This window comes from Mastomys coucha, unplaced genomic scaffold (genome assembly GCF_008632895.1).
Source record: "Mastomys coucha isolate ucsf_1 unplaced genomic scaffold, UCSF_Mcou_1 pScaffold22, whole genome shotgun sequence".
NCBI classification, from domain to species: domain Eukaryota; kingdom Metazoa; phylum Chordata; class Mammalia; order Rodentia; family Muridae; genus Mastomys; species Mastomys coucha.
The window spans coordinates 225623919-225643091 of NW_022196905.1; the positions used below are offsets into that span (position 1 = coordinate 225623919).

At 43.4% G+C, this 19173-nt stretch overlaps 1 long non-coding RNA gene across 1 annotated transcript; it reads left to right on the forward strand.

Annotated features, from left to right (window-relative positions):
• Positions 1-8720: 8720 nt before the first annotated feature.
• Positions 8721-14272, forward strand: LOC116067866. Its single transcript, XR_004109324.1, has 3 exons — positions 8721-8781; positions 10466-10597; positions 13989-14272. It is a non-coding gene; the product is annotated as an uncharacterized LOC116067866 (long non-coding RNA).
• Positions 14273-19173: the final 4901 nt, after the last annotated feature.

Consider the following 19173-nt stretch of genomic DNA (forward strand, 5'->3'; position numbering starts at 1 on the left):
CTTCCTTCCTTCCTTCCTCACTCCCTTCCTTCCTTCCTTCCTTCCTTCCTTCCTTCCTTCCTCACTCCCTTCCTTCCTTCCTTCCTTCCTTTCTTCCTTTCTCTCTTTCTTTCTTTCCTAATCTCTTTCTTTCTTTTGTATATGGCTTTTGACTTTTAACTTAGATAAAAGCTAATCTAAGTTTAGTTCTGGTGACTTGTGCTTTTAAGATCCTGTATAAGAATATCCTCTTGCCTTAAGGTTGTGACGGTGGTCCTGAGCTCGAGTTTCAGTGTCTACATTGAGGCCTTCTGAGGTCTTAGCTTGAATTCTGTGCAGTGAGAGGAAGGACTGGATTAGTGTTTCCTCACAGTGTTCTAGATGTCCTAGCACCATTTGTTGACGTCTCTGTTGCCACGTTGAACTTCCATGGGACATCAGTTAACTGCTCCAAGTTCTTAATTGTCCTTATGCCAACATTATGTGTCTTGGCTTTTTTGCTTTTTAGTGGGTCTTCAAATTAGATAGTATGGGGACTTCAGTTTTTTAAAAATTGTTTTAGCACTAACGGTTCTTTGTATTATCATATAAATTTTTGGATGAAATTAATTCCATAACAATGTTGATGTTTTTGTTGGGTTTCAGTTTAATATATACACCCAATTGTCATGCTGAGAATACTGCCTCTTCCAGGGCTGAGGCTACAGTTCTGTTGTTACAGGCTTGGCCAGTGTGCACAAAGCCCTGGATTCAATCCAGAGACCCTAAACTACAATTGGTGGTCTATACCTGTAGTCCCAGAAGGCTTAGAGTTTCAAGGTTATCCTCAGCTAAATAAGTTCAAGACCTGCCTTGGCTATGTGAGATCAAGGTAGGTGGATTTCAAACATTCCAGTTTATGGGCATTGTATATTCCTTCATCTATTTAAATCTTCAATTTACTTCAGGAACATTTGATGACTTTTAACATAAACCTTGTATTTTATGCCAAATGTGTCATTGCATGCTTTGCAAATGACAATGTTTTTAAATGTAATTTTCCAATTGTTTCCTATTGGTCAAGAAATGCATAACATATAAGCAAAAGCCCAATAAGGCAAAAAAAAAATATCAACAACCAAACAAAACAATGAGATAAGAAGTCTACAAAAATCCCATTGGTTTAACTCCATAATGGCCTTCTGCTGTTGAGCATGGGGCCTACTCTGAAGTGTGGTTAAATATGCCCAGTAAGACTCCAATGAAGGAAACTAATTGTTTCTTTGTGAGCGAGGGTCAATTACATGTAACTTCTTGGTTAGGAGTGGGAGCTTGTGTCTGCTTCCACCTCTCAGACTGGGACCCTGGCTGGCTCGAACCTGTGCAGGCTCTGTGCCTGCTGCCATAGTCTCTGCCAGCTCCTATCAGCCCTGTGGTATCTGGAGGACTCTATCTCCTTGCGTTCACCCAGCCTTAAAACTCGCTCAACCCCAGTAGTTCCCTGTACACTGAAGACTGTTGCAAGGTCTCTCACTCTCTTGAGCTGGAATTCTGGATTCTTATCAGACAAAGGTCTTTAAAGGGCTCTGGAGTGAGTGACCCATTTTGCTTTCCGTATTTGCTTAATAATCTGCCCCAGTCAGTTCGGTGCTTTCTGAAAGTTACCCATAATGCAGATTTTGCTTAGAGGAAGATGGGGTCCGTCTGAGCCATGAATAGCATCTAGGCTGTTTCCATCCGGAGATCCTGTCAATCAGGCTGTTGTGATTCTTGTTGTATAAATATCAGTTTTCTTCCCTCTGGGGAAATGTTTAGCAGTAGAATTTGTTAGTCACAGGACGAACAGGTTGGGTTTGTCTTGTTTTTGTTTTTTTACTTCACGAGAAGATTCCCAATATTTCTATTTTATGTTAGTACTAAGCAATTATATATGAGTTCCAGATACCCTATACGCTTCCAAAATTGAGTACCAGCACATGTATCCATACATACAATAGTTTTCATTCTTATTGCTGACCCACAATGGTGAGCACACTTCATGTACTAACTGGCTAATTTTGGATATGTAGTTTTTTATGATATAAAACAAATCTTTTAAGATCTCTTACCTAAAGCTTTGGGGTTTTGTTGGTTTGTTTTTAAATAATCAAGGTGTAGTCAATCTTTTGTGCTTTTTGCTACTTCTCTTTTGTAAATATATGCTTTAAAAATGCTCCCCTGAGCTTTTCACATTTTTACTCCTGTTGTAATGGTGCCTTTGAAGGACCAAAACTTCCCATTTTGATAGTGCCCAGCATGTCACAGACGCTTCGACGTAGCTGTTTGTGCCCCATAATCACATCAGCTTTGGTTTTCTTTCAGGATCCTGTGGTTTTAAATTTTATTCGTAGGCTTTGGCTTATCTCCTTGCTTTTAATAAGGTGTAGTTTTTTTTTTTCTTCACGATGCATCTGCCTGTTTCTATACCACGTGCTGACAAGCATCTCTTCCCCATTGAAAATCTTTACACATTAGTCTAAAGTCAATTGACTGTCTAAATAGTGGTTGTTTTTTACTCTCTTCCTCAGATTAAGCGTTTTCTATTGATCAGCTTCATGTTCTCTGGCCCATCACTCCGTGGACTCCAGCCTGCTGTTCACCCCACCTATGAAGTCTTTGTTACAGTAGTACAATTTCAGTTTTATCATTTCCATTTGAATCCTTTTTGTGGCTTCCATCTCACCACTGGAACTCCCCCATCTCTTTCCCATCATGCCTCTCTGTTCTTGTGAGTCCTTGAGCACGGTTGTAACAGCTATTTTAGGGGCTTTTTGTTAATTCCAGAGTCTGCACCACCTGAACATCCGCTTCTGTTGACTACTGCTGTCTAGTTTACAGGTCTCATTTCCTGCCTCGGTAGTCTAGCGGTGTTTTATAGTGGGGTGTGTATTGTGAATGATAGCTGGCAGGGAGTTTGTGTCATGTTGTTTTCCTTTAAAGGTTATAAGTTTTGCTTTTGTGGTCCTCTAAAATGCTGGTGCCTATTCACAATCCTATTATGACTTTTCTCTAGGACTGGTCTATTTCCGTTCAGCATTTCTGATAAGCTATGGCCCTGACTCTCAGCAGTGGCTTTCAACTGAGGGTGACTCGCCACCTCCTATGGCATTTCACAATTTCTAGAGACATTAGGCTGACAAGTGCTATTGGTAACTAATGAGTAGAGGGTAGAGCTGAAGCTAAACTGTTGAAAAGCACAGAATGGCCCTGCCCCAACAAAGCAATTATCTGCAAAATGCCTGTAGCTAAGTTCAAGAAACCCAGTGGGGAGAGAGAAATCTTTATGTGGCCATTTTTATTTAGGGTGGGGAGAAGAGATAGGCTTTCTATGTAGAGCTGGCTTGCTGCAAACTTCTGACCTTCATGTCTCAGCCTCTGGAGTGCTAGAATTACAGCTGTGTACAGTACACACAGTTCTGTCCTCCCCTGTCCTGTTCTCCCCTCTCTTCCCCTCTTCTTTCTTCTCTTCCTCCCCATTCACCCCTCCAGGTACTGGGAAATCACATCCAGGACAACATAGATGCCACTGAGCCATGCCTGGCCCTTCTGCAGTCGTGACTGAGGTGTCCACTAGCACTTTGCCATTCTCATAGTGTCTGGTCCTTCCATGCACTATTTAAGGGCTCAACAGTGGCTCCCTGCCAGGCTTTCACCAGGTTCCCATGGGGCATGACCCCCATGGTGGCTGGGGACTTTTTTTTTTCTCTGCAGCTATCCCATCCCACATTCCTAGTTACTTCAGTAGCCTAGACTCTCAGTTCAGCTCCGAGGATTGCTGAGGCTGTCTTCTTTGGTCAGTCCTCTGGGTGGGAAACCCTGCAAACAGGGGTCTCTTCCTTCTTGGGGTTGCCCTTCTTTCTGAGACCTCGGTTTTTCCTTGTCCAGAAGCCAAATCCAAAGCAAGTCTGCTGCCAACAATGTTGCTAGAAGCACAGCTTCTGGAGGTCATCTTGGGGGATTCTACTTATTGGTCTGGGCCATGACCTGGGCATTTCCATCTAGAAACTGTTGAGAGACACCAATTCAGCCCTTAAGTTGAAACCGACTATTCTAAGTCACAATGAGTTGAGAGGGCATTCTTCCCCTCTGTAAGTCCTCATATGCCTGTCATGGATTACACTGTTCATATGCTGCTTTGATGGGGATGGAGGGTCAAGACTGTACACATCGAAGCAACAAAGCTGGAGAAGACAATTGTGAATGGCTCATTTTACAAAATGGTAATCAAGGACCCAGAAAGACCCCAAATTACCTTTGTCATGGAAGAATCAGGTCTTCCAAGTAGGCCAGCTTGATTTCAGGGACATCTGTGAAGAGTAAATGGAGAGCTGTGACTCTGAGATCCCTTTGTGTAGTGTGGTATGGATTCTCCCTCTGTTTGTTAGCTGTCTTAGGTACTCTTATAATCTTGAGAAAAGATGCCATGGCCAAAGCAAATTATAAAAGAAAGCATTTAATTTGGGGCTTACAGTTTCAGAGGGTTAGAGTTCGTGACCATCATGGGAGACAGCATGGTAGCAGGAAGATATGGTGCTGGAGCAGTATCTGAGAACTACATCTTTATCCACAAGTAGGAGGCAGAGAGAGAACTAGAAATGGCATGGGCTTTGAAGCTTGAAAGCTTGTATCCAATGACACACTCCCCAACAAGGCTATACCTGTTAATCCTACCCAAATAGTTCTACCAAGTAGAAACCACGTATTCAATTATATGAGCCTATGGGGGCCATTTTCATTCAAACCATCACATTTCACTCCTTGGTCTCCATAGGTTTGTGGCCATATCCATAATGCAAAATGCATTCAGTCCAACTTCAAAAGTCCCTATAGTCTTTCACATTCTCAGTACAGTTTAAAAATCTGAGTCTCTCCTGAGACTCAGGCAATTCTTAATTGTCTGAGTCTTACCAATGTTTTCAATGATCTCTAGAAGGTGACCCAGTCTATCATGAAGTGGCAGGTTCACCTCAGAAAAGCTAAGTCCAGAGCTCAAAAGTACAGAAGTGTTACATCATCCATAATAATAATGTGCTCTTTCCCCCTACTTTTAAAAGAAGATTATAGAATCAGGGGGCTGCCTAACAATTTTGTCATAGCTTGGCCATGACTTGGGCACACAATCTATAAATCACTTCACGTGTCTGTGCACTCTTATTGCTTTATCTCTTGTAAATATTCACAGAGCAAATCCAGATTCAAGGTCTGCAAACCAATATGGGCCCATGCAAGCTTTAGAATCTCGTGTTACACATTTCTCTTTTGGTTCAAGGGAAGGATGTTTAATGTAATTTTCCCCCAGGCTATACTAACTTTAAAGAAGAGGTCTCTGGGTAATTTGAAATGAGTCTTTTCCCCTAGAATCCTCCAAGCTCATCTTCAGAGTGGTCATAGCTCATTTTGCCGTGGACCATTACACACCCTCCATGAAAGGAAGCAGGTCTTCCTTCAGTGTCAGGTTCACATGGGCAGACTCAGAGAAGATGCCCGGGCATGGCTTTATCCTGGGTTTCTGCTCCTAATCAGTACTTAATACAACTCTTTGGAAGTCAGGGTTGATTAATTAACAGGAAACAGATGTTTCTTCATCTGAGCTCTTTAAATAAAGCACAGTGGATGTGGACTGACACTGGGGGATTCTGAATAAATAAAATGTTAAACTGACATGTTGGTTACTATTCTCATTGTTGTGACTAAGTTCCTCCCTCATGAACAACTTGAGAGGGTTTTTGGCCCATGGTTTCAAGTGGTTCAGGATTCCATCCCTTGGCCCTGTATGCTTTTGTAGAACTCCACAGTGGTAGGAGCCTGTGGTGAAGGAGGCTCTTCATCCCATACAAACAGGAAGCAGAGAGGAAGGTACAGGAAAAGGAAAACACAAGAAGCACCTCAGGCCGTGTCCCAGTAAACTGCATCCTTCAGCCAGGCCCACGTCTACCTTTCACATCTTCTGTATTATAGAGTCATCAACGGACTCTACCAGTTTACTGCTATGTCAGAACCTTGATGATCTGTGGTCTACAGAGCCCCTCACAGACCCAGAAGTGTGATTAACTAAGATGTTTCTTAGTCCATTCAAGCTGTCAGTCAGAATTAACAGGTTCATACTTTGCATTTCGCGAACCACTGTAGATCCGTATTTCATTCTTAAATCAAAACATTTTCCACAGTCCTTGGAACCTTAATCAACCATCTCTCATCTATCTCCTAAATCTTTCCCCTGCCCCACACCTTTTCAGGACCACCACCTTCTAGTGTATGTTAGACACACTGAGCAACTTCTGATCTCCATCTCTGAACATGTTCTACCTCACCTGGAGTACACTTTCATTGTCCTGGAGAATGGAGAACTGGAGAACACCAGAGTTCTTTACTATTTACGCTTCTTGCCTGAAATATAGTTTCTGTAGTAAGGCTTTCCCAATCCACCCTTCTAAAAGAGCCCTGCCTGCTCTCTTCTACCCAATGCAGCCCATGTTTATTCATCTGTGCATTAGGGATCTTAATAGTACATAATGATTGTAAGAATTAAATGAAGTAATTGATATAAAATGCCTAGCACAAGGCCAGTCTATAATGAGTACTTAATAAATATTTAATAGTGTTGATGCTATTATATTCTATTCCTCTAGCCACCCTCCTTTTACAGTATCTGCTCTGGCCAAATCTAATTCCAAGGGGTTCATGGCATACTTAAACCGTGAAGCTGCTCCACTGAAGCAGCATTACAAAGCAAGAACGAGAGGCTGGGGATGTGACTCGGTAGTAGAACACTTGCCCAGCATGTGAAAAACCTGGCTTTAATTTCCTTTCACAAAAACAAAAGGAAATGAAAGAGGCCAGAAGGCAACCAACAGAAAAGATAGAATAGGCCTCCTTGAATGAGCCAAGGCCATTCCAGTGTTGCCATTAGGTCCATACAGCTGTGCTTAGAGAGTATTTCTAAAAGTACTCTCTACATAGATGATGCAGATAAAACCCAGAGAAGCTATATGCTTGACAGAGACTTCACAGCCTGAAAAAGGGCAGGTAGGGACCTCAAATGTCCAACAGAAAAAGAGCTGATACCCCTGAAGAAGATTTCTCAATGAGAAGCCAAGTCTCCTTGGCATCATCTCACTTTCTACCCCAGTGCCCTTGCCAAAACAGAGCCATACAGGGGCACAGGCAGGGGCTCAGCTGGAGGAGTCTCTTTCTAAGGGCTACAATACTGTGTGTATGCACTTATAGTCCTCTGACCAATTTGGCTCTGAGTCAATATAAATGTATTTAATATCGGCATTTTTCTCTTCTTCGAAAAATCATGTTATTTACTGACTGTATTGATTGCAGTCATGTTTATACTGGCAGGAATGTAATTTATCTCATTGGAGTCATCTGTGTGGAAGTAGCAAGGTCCTAGTGGAAGCCAAGGCATTTGTTGGCTTGCCAGAAGCTCATCTTTATTTACCAACAATATGTCTCTTCAAAAGCCCTATTTCTGGGATGAATATAGACACACTGTGACTTGTAGCCATAATTCCAAGTTTCTCAGAAGGCAAGGAGCTCAAGGAAAGCATGCTTTAGCTGATGATGTCGGTGGATTCTCCTCATCATAGGGCCTATCTGTGCAGAATGCCACCATTGGAGATGTTCTCTGAAAAAGGGAGGCACAGCTAGGTCTCCCCACTCCCATGAGGTGAAGAACCCACATTCGTGATTTTGCACCTTCAAATACAGTAAAAAGCCTGTATAACCCAACACTGTAAGAGGTAAAGTAAGCCTTAGCCTATTAAAACCATACAGAAACCGTCTCTAGTTAATTCGCAGTTGGCTCCCAGTCATTCCTTGCTCACTATGTTTTAAACATTTCCTCAAAGTTCATATATATGACTATGTTTTGTTGTTTGTTGTATATTTGTTTTTGTTTTTTTTTGAGACAGGGTTTGTCTGTGTGTCCTTGGCTATTCTGGAACTCTCTCTGGAGGTCAAGCCTGCCTCTATCTCAGAGATCTGTTGGCCTCTGCCTCCCAAGTGCTGGGATTAAAGGTAAGCATCACCATGCCTGACTATTATTAGACTCTTAATCCTTGATGCAAAAGTGCTGGAAGTACGTAAAAGAGCTTAGTAGTGGACGTTTGAGTCATAAAGATCCTGCCCTTAGGAGTATGTCAATGGTAGTTAATAGTGGATTATAAAAGAGCTGGTGGCCGGGGGTAAAGTCTTTTCTCCTTTCCTCACCTCATCTTTATCTACCCTTATCCCTCTTCACGTTTCTCCCCACTCCTTTTCTTTCATCCTTCAGTCTTTCCTTCCCTTCCTCCTTTCTGGTCTTCTTACCTGTTTCCATGAATTAATACAGCAAGAAGACCCTTCAGGTAAAAGGCCCTTGATTTCAGACTTCCCATTCTCTAAAAGGACAAGAACTAATCTCTTTATAAGTTACCCACCCCCGGGTATTCTGTTTCAGTGTCAGAAAATGGACAAGAGAAAATTGGTAGGTAGAACACATAACCTGAAAAGGCACAGGCAGCTATAGACCTAGCCCTGAGCCACAGTGGAAAGTTTGAAAGGATGGGTTCAGAAAAAACCCAGACCGCCACAAGTGGAGGTTAAGGGGGGTGGGGTTCAGAGAAAGACAGAAGCCACAGAAAGAGCATAGCCCTCTGATGGGTCACCTCAGTGGTCATAATGGAAACCGTGTCAGACAGAGGAACACTGAGGGCTCTTGTAATTTCTAGTCCAAGACCTGCTGTTGGAACCTGGAGCACAGCCCACCTTCCTTACTGTTTCGAGCAACGTTACAGGGTAAGTATCTGTGAGCTAGAACTCTTCAGGAGGCAGAGTCGAGCAGGATGTGTGAGGGAGTATAATAGGAGAAGCTGCCATGCACCAAAGCATCCATGATGTTGTGTGAGCTTCTTTGTCTCTGAGTAACAGAATGAGACAGGGAGAAATGGTGCCGAGATGGATTTATGACTAAAGGGAAGCAGAACAGAGAGATCTGGACAATGTTTCATCTAGACATATAGAAAAGGGGAAAAGTATGCTCAAGGGAGAGTACTAAGGGTGTGGCCAAGAGATGGTCGGTAAAGAGGGTAATGCAGGTAGGACAAAGTCCTGTTGTAAACACACACAATAAACTATGACAGTTCTTATGCTGAGTCAATGCCTCCTGCTTTGTATCTGTCTCTGTTTTATGAAACCTATTTGGTAGAAAGACAAGAACTAGGTGGCTACCATCTCCCAAGATGACCATGCTTTGGATCTTTGATGCTGGTGATAGCCACACTCCTACCTTCTACTTCTTTCCATTGGGACCTAAAACTTAAAAAAGAAAACCTTACTGTGTTGCTCCAGGTCCTACTTGGATGTTAGTTTAAGTAACCTGTGTCTGTGTGGTAAGAGATAAATACTTATTTATATAAACATATAGATACAGAGAGAGTAAATACTATCTTGTAAGTCCATTTTCTTCATAAAGATTGGTCAAGTCCTTGTGTATGTCGGTCACTATGCTGGCAATCTAGCAAGAGAAGTAGGCTTTCTGCTATCACAGGGCTGCTAATCCAATGAGCAAGTAGAAAATCCAAAAAAAATTCAAAATATACACATTATTTTAGATTGTCCTAAGGCCTTCCTTTGTCTGGTGGGTACAATGTCTGAGCTGAGCTCTATAGAATGAGTAGAATTCACCCAGGCAGAATAGAAGATGGGAGGAAGCATTCTCAGTCAGGGCAGCTTTGAGAATCAAGATGGAGCAAGACAGAAAAACAAACAAACACCTAGGGCCAGAGCAGAGGGAGCAGATACAGGGTCTTCTCTGAGCTTACTGGGTTTTACATCTGAGAATCAAGTTAGAATCTAATTTGATGCTCAGCTCTATCTGGGCGTTTAAACTAGGGCAGCAGGTCTCCCATCGCCTCAGTACTCTCAGCTCTTCGCTCTTGCCCTGCTTGGTTCTCAGGACACCAACTTGGCCACCAGTAAGAATCATCTCATCAGATGAGCCTCCCCAATGGACAGGCACTGCTTTCCCAATGACTCCATTTACAGTCACAGTGATAAGATAATCACTGGCTTGACTTGACTGAATCCTACACCCCACCCCCCCCCGCCAATTGGGATCCAGCAGTTCAGTTAATGAATCTGACACTGGGAGAAGGAAGGGATGGTGTCAACTCCACTAAAACCACAGTTTTGAAGAGGTACCTCAAGAGGAAGACTTGGCTTCTGAGACCCCTGAGAAGACACAGAACAAGCAAAATTGTCATTTACTGCTGTCATTACCTTCCAGTGCTAAATATCATGTTGCCCTTGTGTGGGTGGCGATTGTTTGGAGGGTGTGACATGGCAACCTTCGAGCTATTCTGCAGACCTAAGGCCTTTCCCCCTGCTCAGTGCATCCTTCTTTCTACTTCTGCTGATGTCAGTATATCTTCTACTCCCTGAAACATTACCTCCTCGAACACCCATAATTCTTGTTCTTCAGGTCTACACGAGCTGTCCCAGATCATGGTGTGTGCCCCTGCCATGGGCAGACCCTCACCCAGGAGTTCTGTCTGAGTCCAACAAGCTGTCTCTTTTGAATGAAGCAAGAGAGAGGTTCAAAGGCAACAGGACAGTAAGAGACAAATTACCTTTAGAACAGTAGAAATATTGACCCAGGCCCTGGAGAAATGAAAGCACTGTCATTTAAAGGGCAGACCTTCCTCTCTATATTAAAATTTAGCTGGGAATGAATTGATACATGAAAGAAAGGCTGAAATGGGGTAAAAATGTTTGGTAGGATAAAGATCTCCTTGAGACACAGTAGAAAGTAGAGGTAACAAGGCCAGAAAAGATGGGAGAATTTTGACTTTTGAAATGTGTCTGTTTTTCCATTCCTTCTAGAATGGAATTCCCAATAGAAACACCCCTCCAGTCTCTTTTTGGGGAGAAGCCAGAAGAGACTGTTTAAGTTCATATGATTTGAAAAAATTTAACCCAGAAGATGACAGCTGCTAATTGCAACCCAGACAAACCTCAGGAAGCTTTTGAGTCCTGCCTATAAGAGTAGGAAATGGAGGCCCTGCACTTCACAGTAACAACAGGCAGGAGTAAATGAAATTATAGACACACAAAGCATATTATCTCTTTGCTCATGGAGAAGGGTAATAACTTCTGTTTGTTCACTACTAATTGTACAAACAACTATCACCTACTTTCTGAAATACAGTGTACTAATAGAACTTTTGATTAACCACAAGGGGACACAGCAGACATTTGTTACAGTTCCTAAGAGAAAGGAGCTATACCAGGATACAGGATGACATGGGGAGTTACCCAGGTAGGTCAGGAGGCTCAGAGAGAAGGAAACTATAGCAAAGGCCTTGAATGAGGTCTCCACAGCTGGCAAGAGCAAAGTAAGGTCAGTAGTTTAGGACTAAGTAGTTAACAGTGTCAACAGGCTCTGAAACTTGCTACTGTCTGTAGTCCTGGGGCGAGAAGTTAGCAGTGACCCAAAGGGTCAGGTCTTGATAAAGAAGGCAGGTGGCTGGCCACTGTGATGGTGAAGGCACTTGCCATGCCCGGGGGTCCTGAGCCCAATCTCCAGAGCCCACATGGTAGAGAGAGAGAACTGACTCCTGAAGGTTGTCCTCTGACCTCCACGTCTATGCTATGGCACATGCAAATGAGCATACATACACATAAAATAAAGAAGTAAAAAGGAATGGGAGGGAGGAATAAATACACCCTCCCCTTGTGAGTTGCTCACATTCTCTGAGTTAGCTTATCTGTGACCTCACATATCAAAGTACCACAAGACAGAGAATGAAAGACTTGTTGTTGTCAATATGTCAGTCCACTGAGTTTTAATCAGAAGGCTTATTCTTTATGGCTTATAGTTTATTAGCAATTCTTTTGAGCTAGCATCTTACTTTTAAGCCCAGTCTGATTTCAAGCTGGATAAAGCTCTAGCCAGGCCTGGTGGCATAGGCCTTTAATTTCAGTACTTGGACAGCAATGACATGCAGAACTCTGAGAGTTTGTGACCAGCCTGGTCTACATGGAAAATTCTAGGCCAGCCAGGGCTACATAGTAAGACTCTGTCTCAAAACACAAAACAAAACATTCAAGATCCTTCTGGTTCAGCCTTGACAAATGCAGGGATGACAGGTGCACACGACAATGTCTGGATTAATTACCAATTTAACTCTATTATTAATTATTGCTATCCTTTGTTAATGATTACCAAAAAGTTAAAAGTAGATTCTCAATCCAGATTCTTTGTGTTCTAGTTTAGTTACTGTATTCCTTAACTGTCTGGGTCCTCATTGGTGATAATGGCATCAGTCTCCCAGATGGATCAGAGGGTTAAAGGAGCTCACACTCCATGTGGTAGAGGACTGTAAGGTGAAAGGTCAGCTAGTTGTGTGCTTTTTACAGGTGGGAAGATCAAGTTGGAAATGTTACTTTAATACATAACTCAGCAAATGGTAATCTCCAGGAGAAAGGCCAAACCAGAAGCCACATGTCACTCTTCACTCTGATCCAGGACTTCTGTCTTCAGGGTTCCTTGGGTGAATGTGAAAAATTCTCAACACTGGAATGGCCTTACTACCTGTTCAGGAAACCATGGCACGATCAGATGCCCCACCACACACACATATATGGCAAGTAGCTGAACCCAAATCGCTTAACTCCCTGTGGCCCCATCCCCAAGAGCTAAGAAGAAAAACGATGGAGTAACAGAGGACTGGGGCTCTAACCTAAGACCACTCAGGCACTAAATAGGTGGACCTCAAGCAAAGTTTCTATCCCTCTCTAGATTTAATGAAAATCCATCTATTAGAGAAGGGGTCTCTTGCTTCTTCATGCTGTTGTGCTGTGAGCCAGTCCCTAGCACCAATGGTCATTAGGGCACATCTATGGTAAAAACTCAGTGGCTTTCTTCCTTAGCTCAGGCTGAGCCACAGCAGGAGTCTGGTTTTCTAATGGCTAAGGCTGGTTCTCCAGGTTCACCTACTTCAGTCAGAGAAGCTGCAAAAGCCACAGCCCAGACACACCCTGAAAGTGGCTGTGCTGTGTGCTGAATGGGGACTTTTTAGGCACTGGGAACTGCAGAAGGGGAAACACTGAAGTTTGCTGTCCCCTCTCTTGGACCGTTATGAAGCCAAACGTGTGTTGGGCAATGGTCACACTAAACTTTATTGGTTCTTTTTCTTCTTTGCTCCAAATGGCCCATAATACCAGTTTCCAGGAATTAGCATCTCAGGCAAAAAAAAAATCTATGTCAAGTGCCAAGGAGATAGCTAATAACTAAATTTACAGATGGGTTTTTTTCCCCTCAAACTTTCAGGGGTGCCTCAGAGAACAACAAAGAAGGAAACTCCCAACAGGAAAAGGGCCAGCTGCCACTCAGACAGGAGACCCTGGCAGGACTCTATAGACATTGATAAAAGTGACAGCTCAAAGCTGTGCGGATGTGGTGTAGTGACACACTGGCCAGCACTGGCCTGTATGGCACGAGTCTTGATAGCTTGTCAGAAAAACCTAACCCGATAGTATAAGCAGCAAGAGCTGGACTATACCGGTCCACCCGATTATCCATAATCCGACTCCAGACATCGTTTGATCCAGGGTCCGAGTGGTGTGCCTTTACTACTCCTCTGTGGATACGCCCAGGATTCCGTGTTTCTAATTGAATTAGCAACAAAAAAGAGAGTCTGGGTGCGGGATCCCCAGCCAGTTCCTTTGCCTCCTGCTGACAATGGTGGACTTCTGCTATGAGCGTGTCCGAGGGGTGGTACCACAGACAGTATGCAGAGATGAGTTAAGTGCTGGGTGGGGATTGTGGATCCATCCCACAGGAAGCAAACCACGGTTACCTTAGATGCAGTTCCTCACTCCCAACAGATGCCAGATGCCTCTGCTGTAGGTACCAGGTCTTTTTAATTAAAGACACTCTTTGAGGAATTGTGTTAATCCCAGCAGTAGCTGACTTTCTAATTTCCCTCTTTCTCTCTACCTAGGAAAGGTTTATGGGCCACTCTGGCCCCAACTGGGTTGTTTTCCGGGAGAAGAACTTTCAATCCTTCCACGCACAATAATGAAATATGATACAAAACAGGCCCATGTCAATAAATCTACAGGAGAAAGGTCAGGTTTACATGGCTGGACGGGATTGGCAAATACATTTGTTCCTGCCACGTCTGTGTTTTAAATGCCACCCTCGGATGAACCTGGTGCTGAAACACACTTTGGAGTTTGATGAGATGTCACTTTTGCTCAGCCCTGATCAAATAAAATGAATGAAGGTGAAACAAGAACACAAATATTACTTCTGTCATTTTTTTATGCATTACAGGAATTGGGTCAGTTGGGGAGATTTTTTTTTTTTTTAGACAAATACCAATGCCATCACAATGTCACCCATTGATCTGCCAACCAGCAGGCAGGGAGTCCTTTCAAGCCAGAAAGGGCATGCCGCCAGAGAGCAAAGACTAGTGCAATGCCTGTGTAGCACCAGCCTCCTCTACCTTCAATGCACCATCTAGCCCCATGGCAGACGTGATTCTCTGTGCTGGGCAAGCATGGTTAAAGAACAAGGTAGGATTCTCTGCAAGAAGGAACAATATTTTGCAAGGCACTTTATCCAACTTAAAGCGTGTTATCCCAGCTCAATGAGCCCTGGAGCTCTATCTTACCACTGGTTGCATCAGAAGATCCGGGGAGATTCTGAGAGCTGAGATGGGAAAGAACAAGAAGATTGTGGCTCTTCAAAAGGAGCGAGTTTCTGGCTGGGCAATGGCAGAAAGGAATTGTGGACACTGTAGATCATGACAGTGAGAGTTCTCAGTGTCACTCTGCTTCCAGGTTGGGAAGACTTGCCTGGGGGGTGGAGCCCAGGCAGATCCAGGCAGTGCTAAGACAGAAGGGAAGGAAAAAAGGAGAGATCCATTTCTAATAATGCCGCTCGATTACCAAATTTTGTCCTCTGCTCAGCCTGTGTTCTAGACTTTACAGCCACACGGGGAGTTCTCTCCTTTTCACACTAAATTTCTTTCATTAAACCATAAATCAAATGAAGACACGGCCAGTTTCCTGTCTTATTACACTGCAGAACACCCCAAAACGCCACATAGGGCCTGACGGCATTTGTGTCTAGATAGAAGACTGTCTTCACCACTAGAGCTTGTGGTTATGTGGAGAGAAGATGGACAGAGAAGTAGTAGGCCTATGCTTTCATAGTCTCCCAGGTTAGACCAATGTGAGCCTCAGGAACAGTTCTGATACTGTCTAAGGGGACTATGATGTCCAAAGGGCCAGTGAGGTTACCTGGTTTTGTTCTAAACTTCAAAGATTCCCCAAGAACCAAGCAATACTGTGGAACGTATTCTCTATGAACAGGGAACAGAAGGACCTTTAAGCCTCTCAGGATTCAAAGACACAGTTCCCCCATGGGCAGCATCTTCTCCAGAACAAAGCTATTGCTCAACTTGATCTCTCAGTCTGGCAAAGAAGTAGAGAACAGAGGTAGAATGGTAGATTATTAATAGATAATAGATGATAGTTAGATAAGAGATGAGAGAAAGAGAGAGAGAAAGAGAGAGAGAGAAAGAGAGAGAGAGAGAGAGGGAGAAGGAGAGGGAGAGAGAGAGAGAGAGAGAAAGAGAGAGAGAGAGAGAAAGAGAGAGAGAGAAAGAGAGAGAGAGATTGTTCTGCCTAGTTTTATATCAACTTGACACAAGCTAGAGTCATCTCGAAAGAGGGATTTTTCAATTGAGAAAAGGCCATAAGATTGACCTGGAGGCAAACTTGTGGGAGATTTTCTTGATTAGTAATTAATGTGGGAGAGCCCAGGCCACTATTGGCAGGTGGTCCAGGACAGCATAAGAAAGCAAACTGAACAAGTCGTGGGACCATGTCAGGGAGCACCATCCCCCTATGCCTCTGTATTGGCCCCTCCTCAAGGTCCCCATGTTGAGTTCCTGCCTTGACTTCCTTCGGTGATTGACTGGGATGTGAAGGTGTAAACCGAAATGAATCTTTTCTCCCCAGCTTACTTTTGGTCATGTTGTTTAATCATAGCAATAGAAACCCTAACTAAGTCTTATGAGTGATCTCATCCATGCCAAAATCCCCAGCCCTACTATCCCATGGAGAAAATGCTGCTCTCAAAACAAAATTAATATCTAAGCAATAGAGCTCAACTCAGAACATTTAGAGATAATCTTACATCAGAAGTGGGATGGGAAGATTATGGATTATGATGAATCAAATTTGATATCTTATCTCTTTGTAGACTCCAGAATTTATTAATATTTTTGCCAGTCTGTAACTAATACTATGCATCTTTTCACTTTGAAAATTTTTCTTTCTCCTTTGGTTGATATATTAAATTTAGGGGATTTTCTTAGTTCTTTCAGTTGATGTTAGACACAAGGAAAAAGAGCCAAGAGATTTTCTTGATGCCTAGATTTCAGGAGTGCCTACATCTCTAGGTATGCTGCTTAAGTCCCATGAGATGCTAAGCCCATAGGATGGAAACAGAAGGGCCTAGCAAGACATGGTGGCATAAGCCTTTAATCCAAATACCCAGGAGGCAGAGGCAGGTGAATTTCTGTTAGTTTGAGGACATCTGCTCTACATAGTAAGCTCCAGGACAGCCAGAGTTACAAAGTGAGATTCTGTTTTTAAAAAAAAAAACAACAAAATAACAGAAGAGCTTGCTCACATGTTGAGGGCCAAGAAGGATTAACTTACATGTTGGGAGGAATCTCATCAATAGGAGTTCTTCATGATGTAATACCACACACACACACACACACACACACTTCCTGACAGTGAGTTTCACAGAATAGGTGACAGCTGACATCACCTTGGGTTAGCTTCCCCATCCAGAAGACTGACTGGTATAGAAACATGCATGCAGCAATTTGGCTGACCAGGGTTCCCCTCCAGGCAGCAGGCCCATGCAGGGTGAGGTATTGAATCCCCACCCCCAACCCCATGGAGCCATGGTGCAGGTTAGCTCTTCAGAGTTGTCCTGCTTCAAGATAAGACTGGCTAAACTGCTGACTTGCAAGTCCAATGTAATTCAGTGCAGATACTCTCTAATGAGCCTTAACATGAGAGATGAAAGACTTCACACTCCATATTTACATTTACCACACATAGCTCCCCTTCCTCAACATTCTTGACCCAACTTGTAAATTATTCTGCTTCCCGATCACCTGCCACTTTCTAAATCCACACAAAATACCAAAGGATATACATTCATCTCCATTCTTAATTCAAGCCACTTCTGTTTCCACTCAAAGTGGATAGCCCAATGCAATGTTCACTATTCCCCTCATGTCTATCTCCCTTGTATATCCATAAATGGGGCTATACTTAAGTAACAATTGTTTGGACTCAAGCCGATCCAATAAGAACATCCATGAATCCACGGCTTCTCTGCTTCTGTGATAAGGCCAGACCAAAAGCACCTTGGGGGAAGAAAGGACTTATTTGACTTAGAGTCCATCATGGAGAGAAGCCAAGGCAGGAACTCAAGACAGGAACTTAGGGGAAGACCATGAAGCTGAGAACATAAAGGAATGCTGCTTACTGGCTTGCTTCCTCTGCTTTGCTCAGCTGTCTTTCTTATACAGCCCAGGCCCACTCTCTCAGGGGTGGTACCACCCACAATGAACTGCATCTTCCTGTATCAATCAGTGATCAAGTTAATGCCCCACAAATAGGCAATAAGCCAATCTGGTGGAGGCAATTTCTCTATTGAGATTTCATCTTCCCAGGTTTGTCAAGTTCAGAGCTGAAGCTAACTTTAGTACAAGACTAGCCTTGTTTCCACCACCAGCTATCTATAAAGATACTCCCATGTGGTTGACAGAGAAATATCAGTACCAAGTATGGTGCTGTGGAGTGTCTGGGTTTACATGATGCAGCTTACTGGTCCCCTGATCCCCTGTCCCTAACCATGGCTGGATGCACTTCTACAGAGCTACAAGGGATTGTTCCAGAGTCTGCCAGGTGGTGGTGGTGCACACCTTTTATCCCAGCACTCAGGAAACAGAAGCAGGCAAATCTCTGTGAGTTCAAGGACAGCCTGGTCTACAGAGCAAGTTCCAGGACAGGCAGGGCTACAAAGAGAAACCACCTTAACCAAAAAATATTATTTACATATAATATATGTATAATATATATGTATAATATGTATATGGGTGTGATAACTCAGTTCATGGTTATCTATTCTGACCATATGCTCATTCTATATCCTACAGCCAGGCGCCCCATCCCTAACTGATGCTCATAGCATGCCAGGACATTTTAGAAGATGGCGTTTCTCTGCTACAGATACCATAGCTTTGTTCTAGAACTCTAGAAGTCTAAGAATGTGACACATACACCCCCCACACACACACACACGGCACTTGCCAAAACCACTAGGAGCTACTACCAATAGCTCTGGTACCTTAGGGTCTGCTAGGCCATATGGCCCAAGCAGCAGGGCATCTCACACTGCAGTCTGGAGCTGCTGAAGAGCCATTTCCTGGATTTGGCTCCACTCACAGTCAGCAATCTTCCATGTCACCTGACAAATGAGTCATAGCCTCATGCCAGGTAGAGAACAGGCTTTGCTCAGCACCCCCCAAACCATCCAGGATCTGTGCTTTCTTCTTCACAATAAGATGTGGAAGATAGGATGTTTCATCTGTTATGACTAGATAGGTCTTCCAGACTGCTTCAAGTCTCTGGGCCCCTCACTTTTTTGATGTTATCACAGTGCATATGTCTTTGTGGGATTGATTCCCACCCTGCTTAGAGCTTGCACCTCCCATGAAGTTGCCACTCTCTGTTCATCTGTTCATAATCAACAGATGCCATTAATAATGTACCAGTAGATTGTTTCCTGAAGGTCCTGATAATTCATAACCTTCCAGTGATATGAAAACATAACCCTGAGAGGATGATGGTACTTCAAGCTGTTCTTGGTCCAGGTGAACATGTACTATGTCTGATTCCTTTCACTCACTGGGATGCAGAATGCTCATCCAGTTAATATACAGCCCAGCCATGGGTCTTAAGTACACCTGCTTTTGGTTAAGATGCTACATGAGCTTTCTCCCTAATAGAGATCACCACTGAATGTTTTCATTCTTCAAGATCTCTGTGGCTTTTATAGGAACTAGACCTATGCATGGGGACATGGAG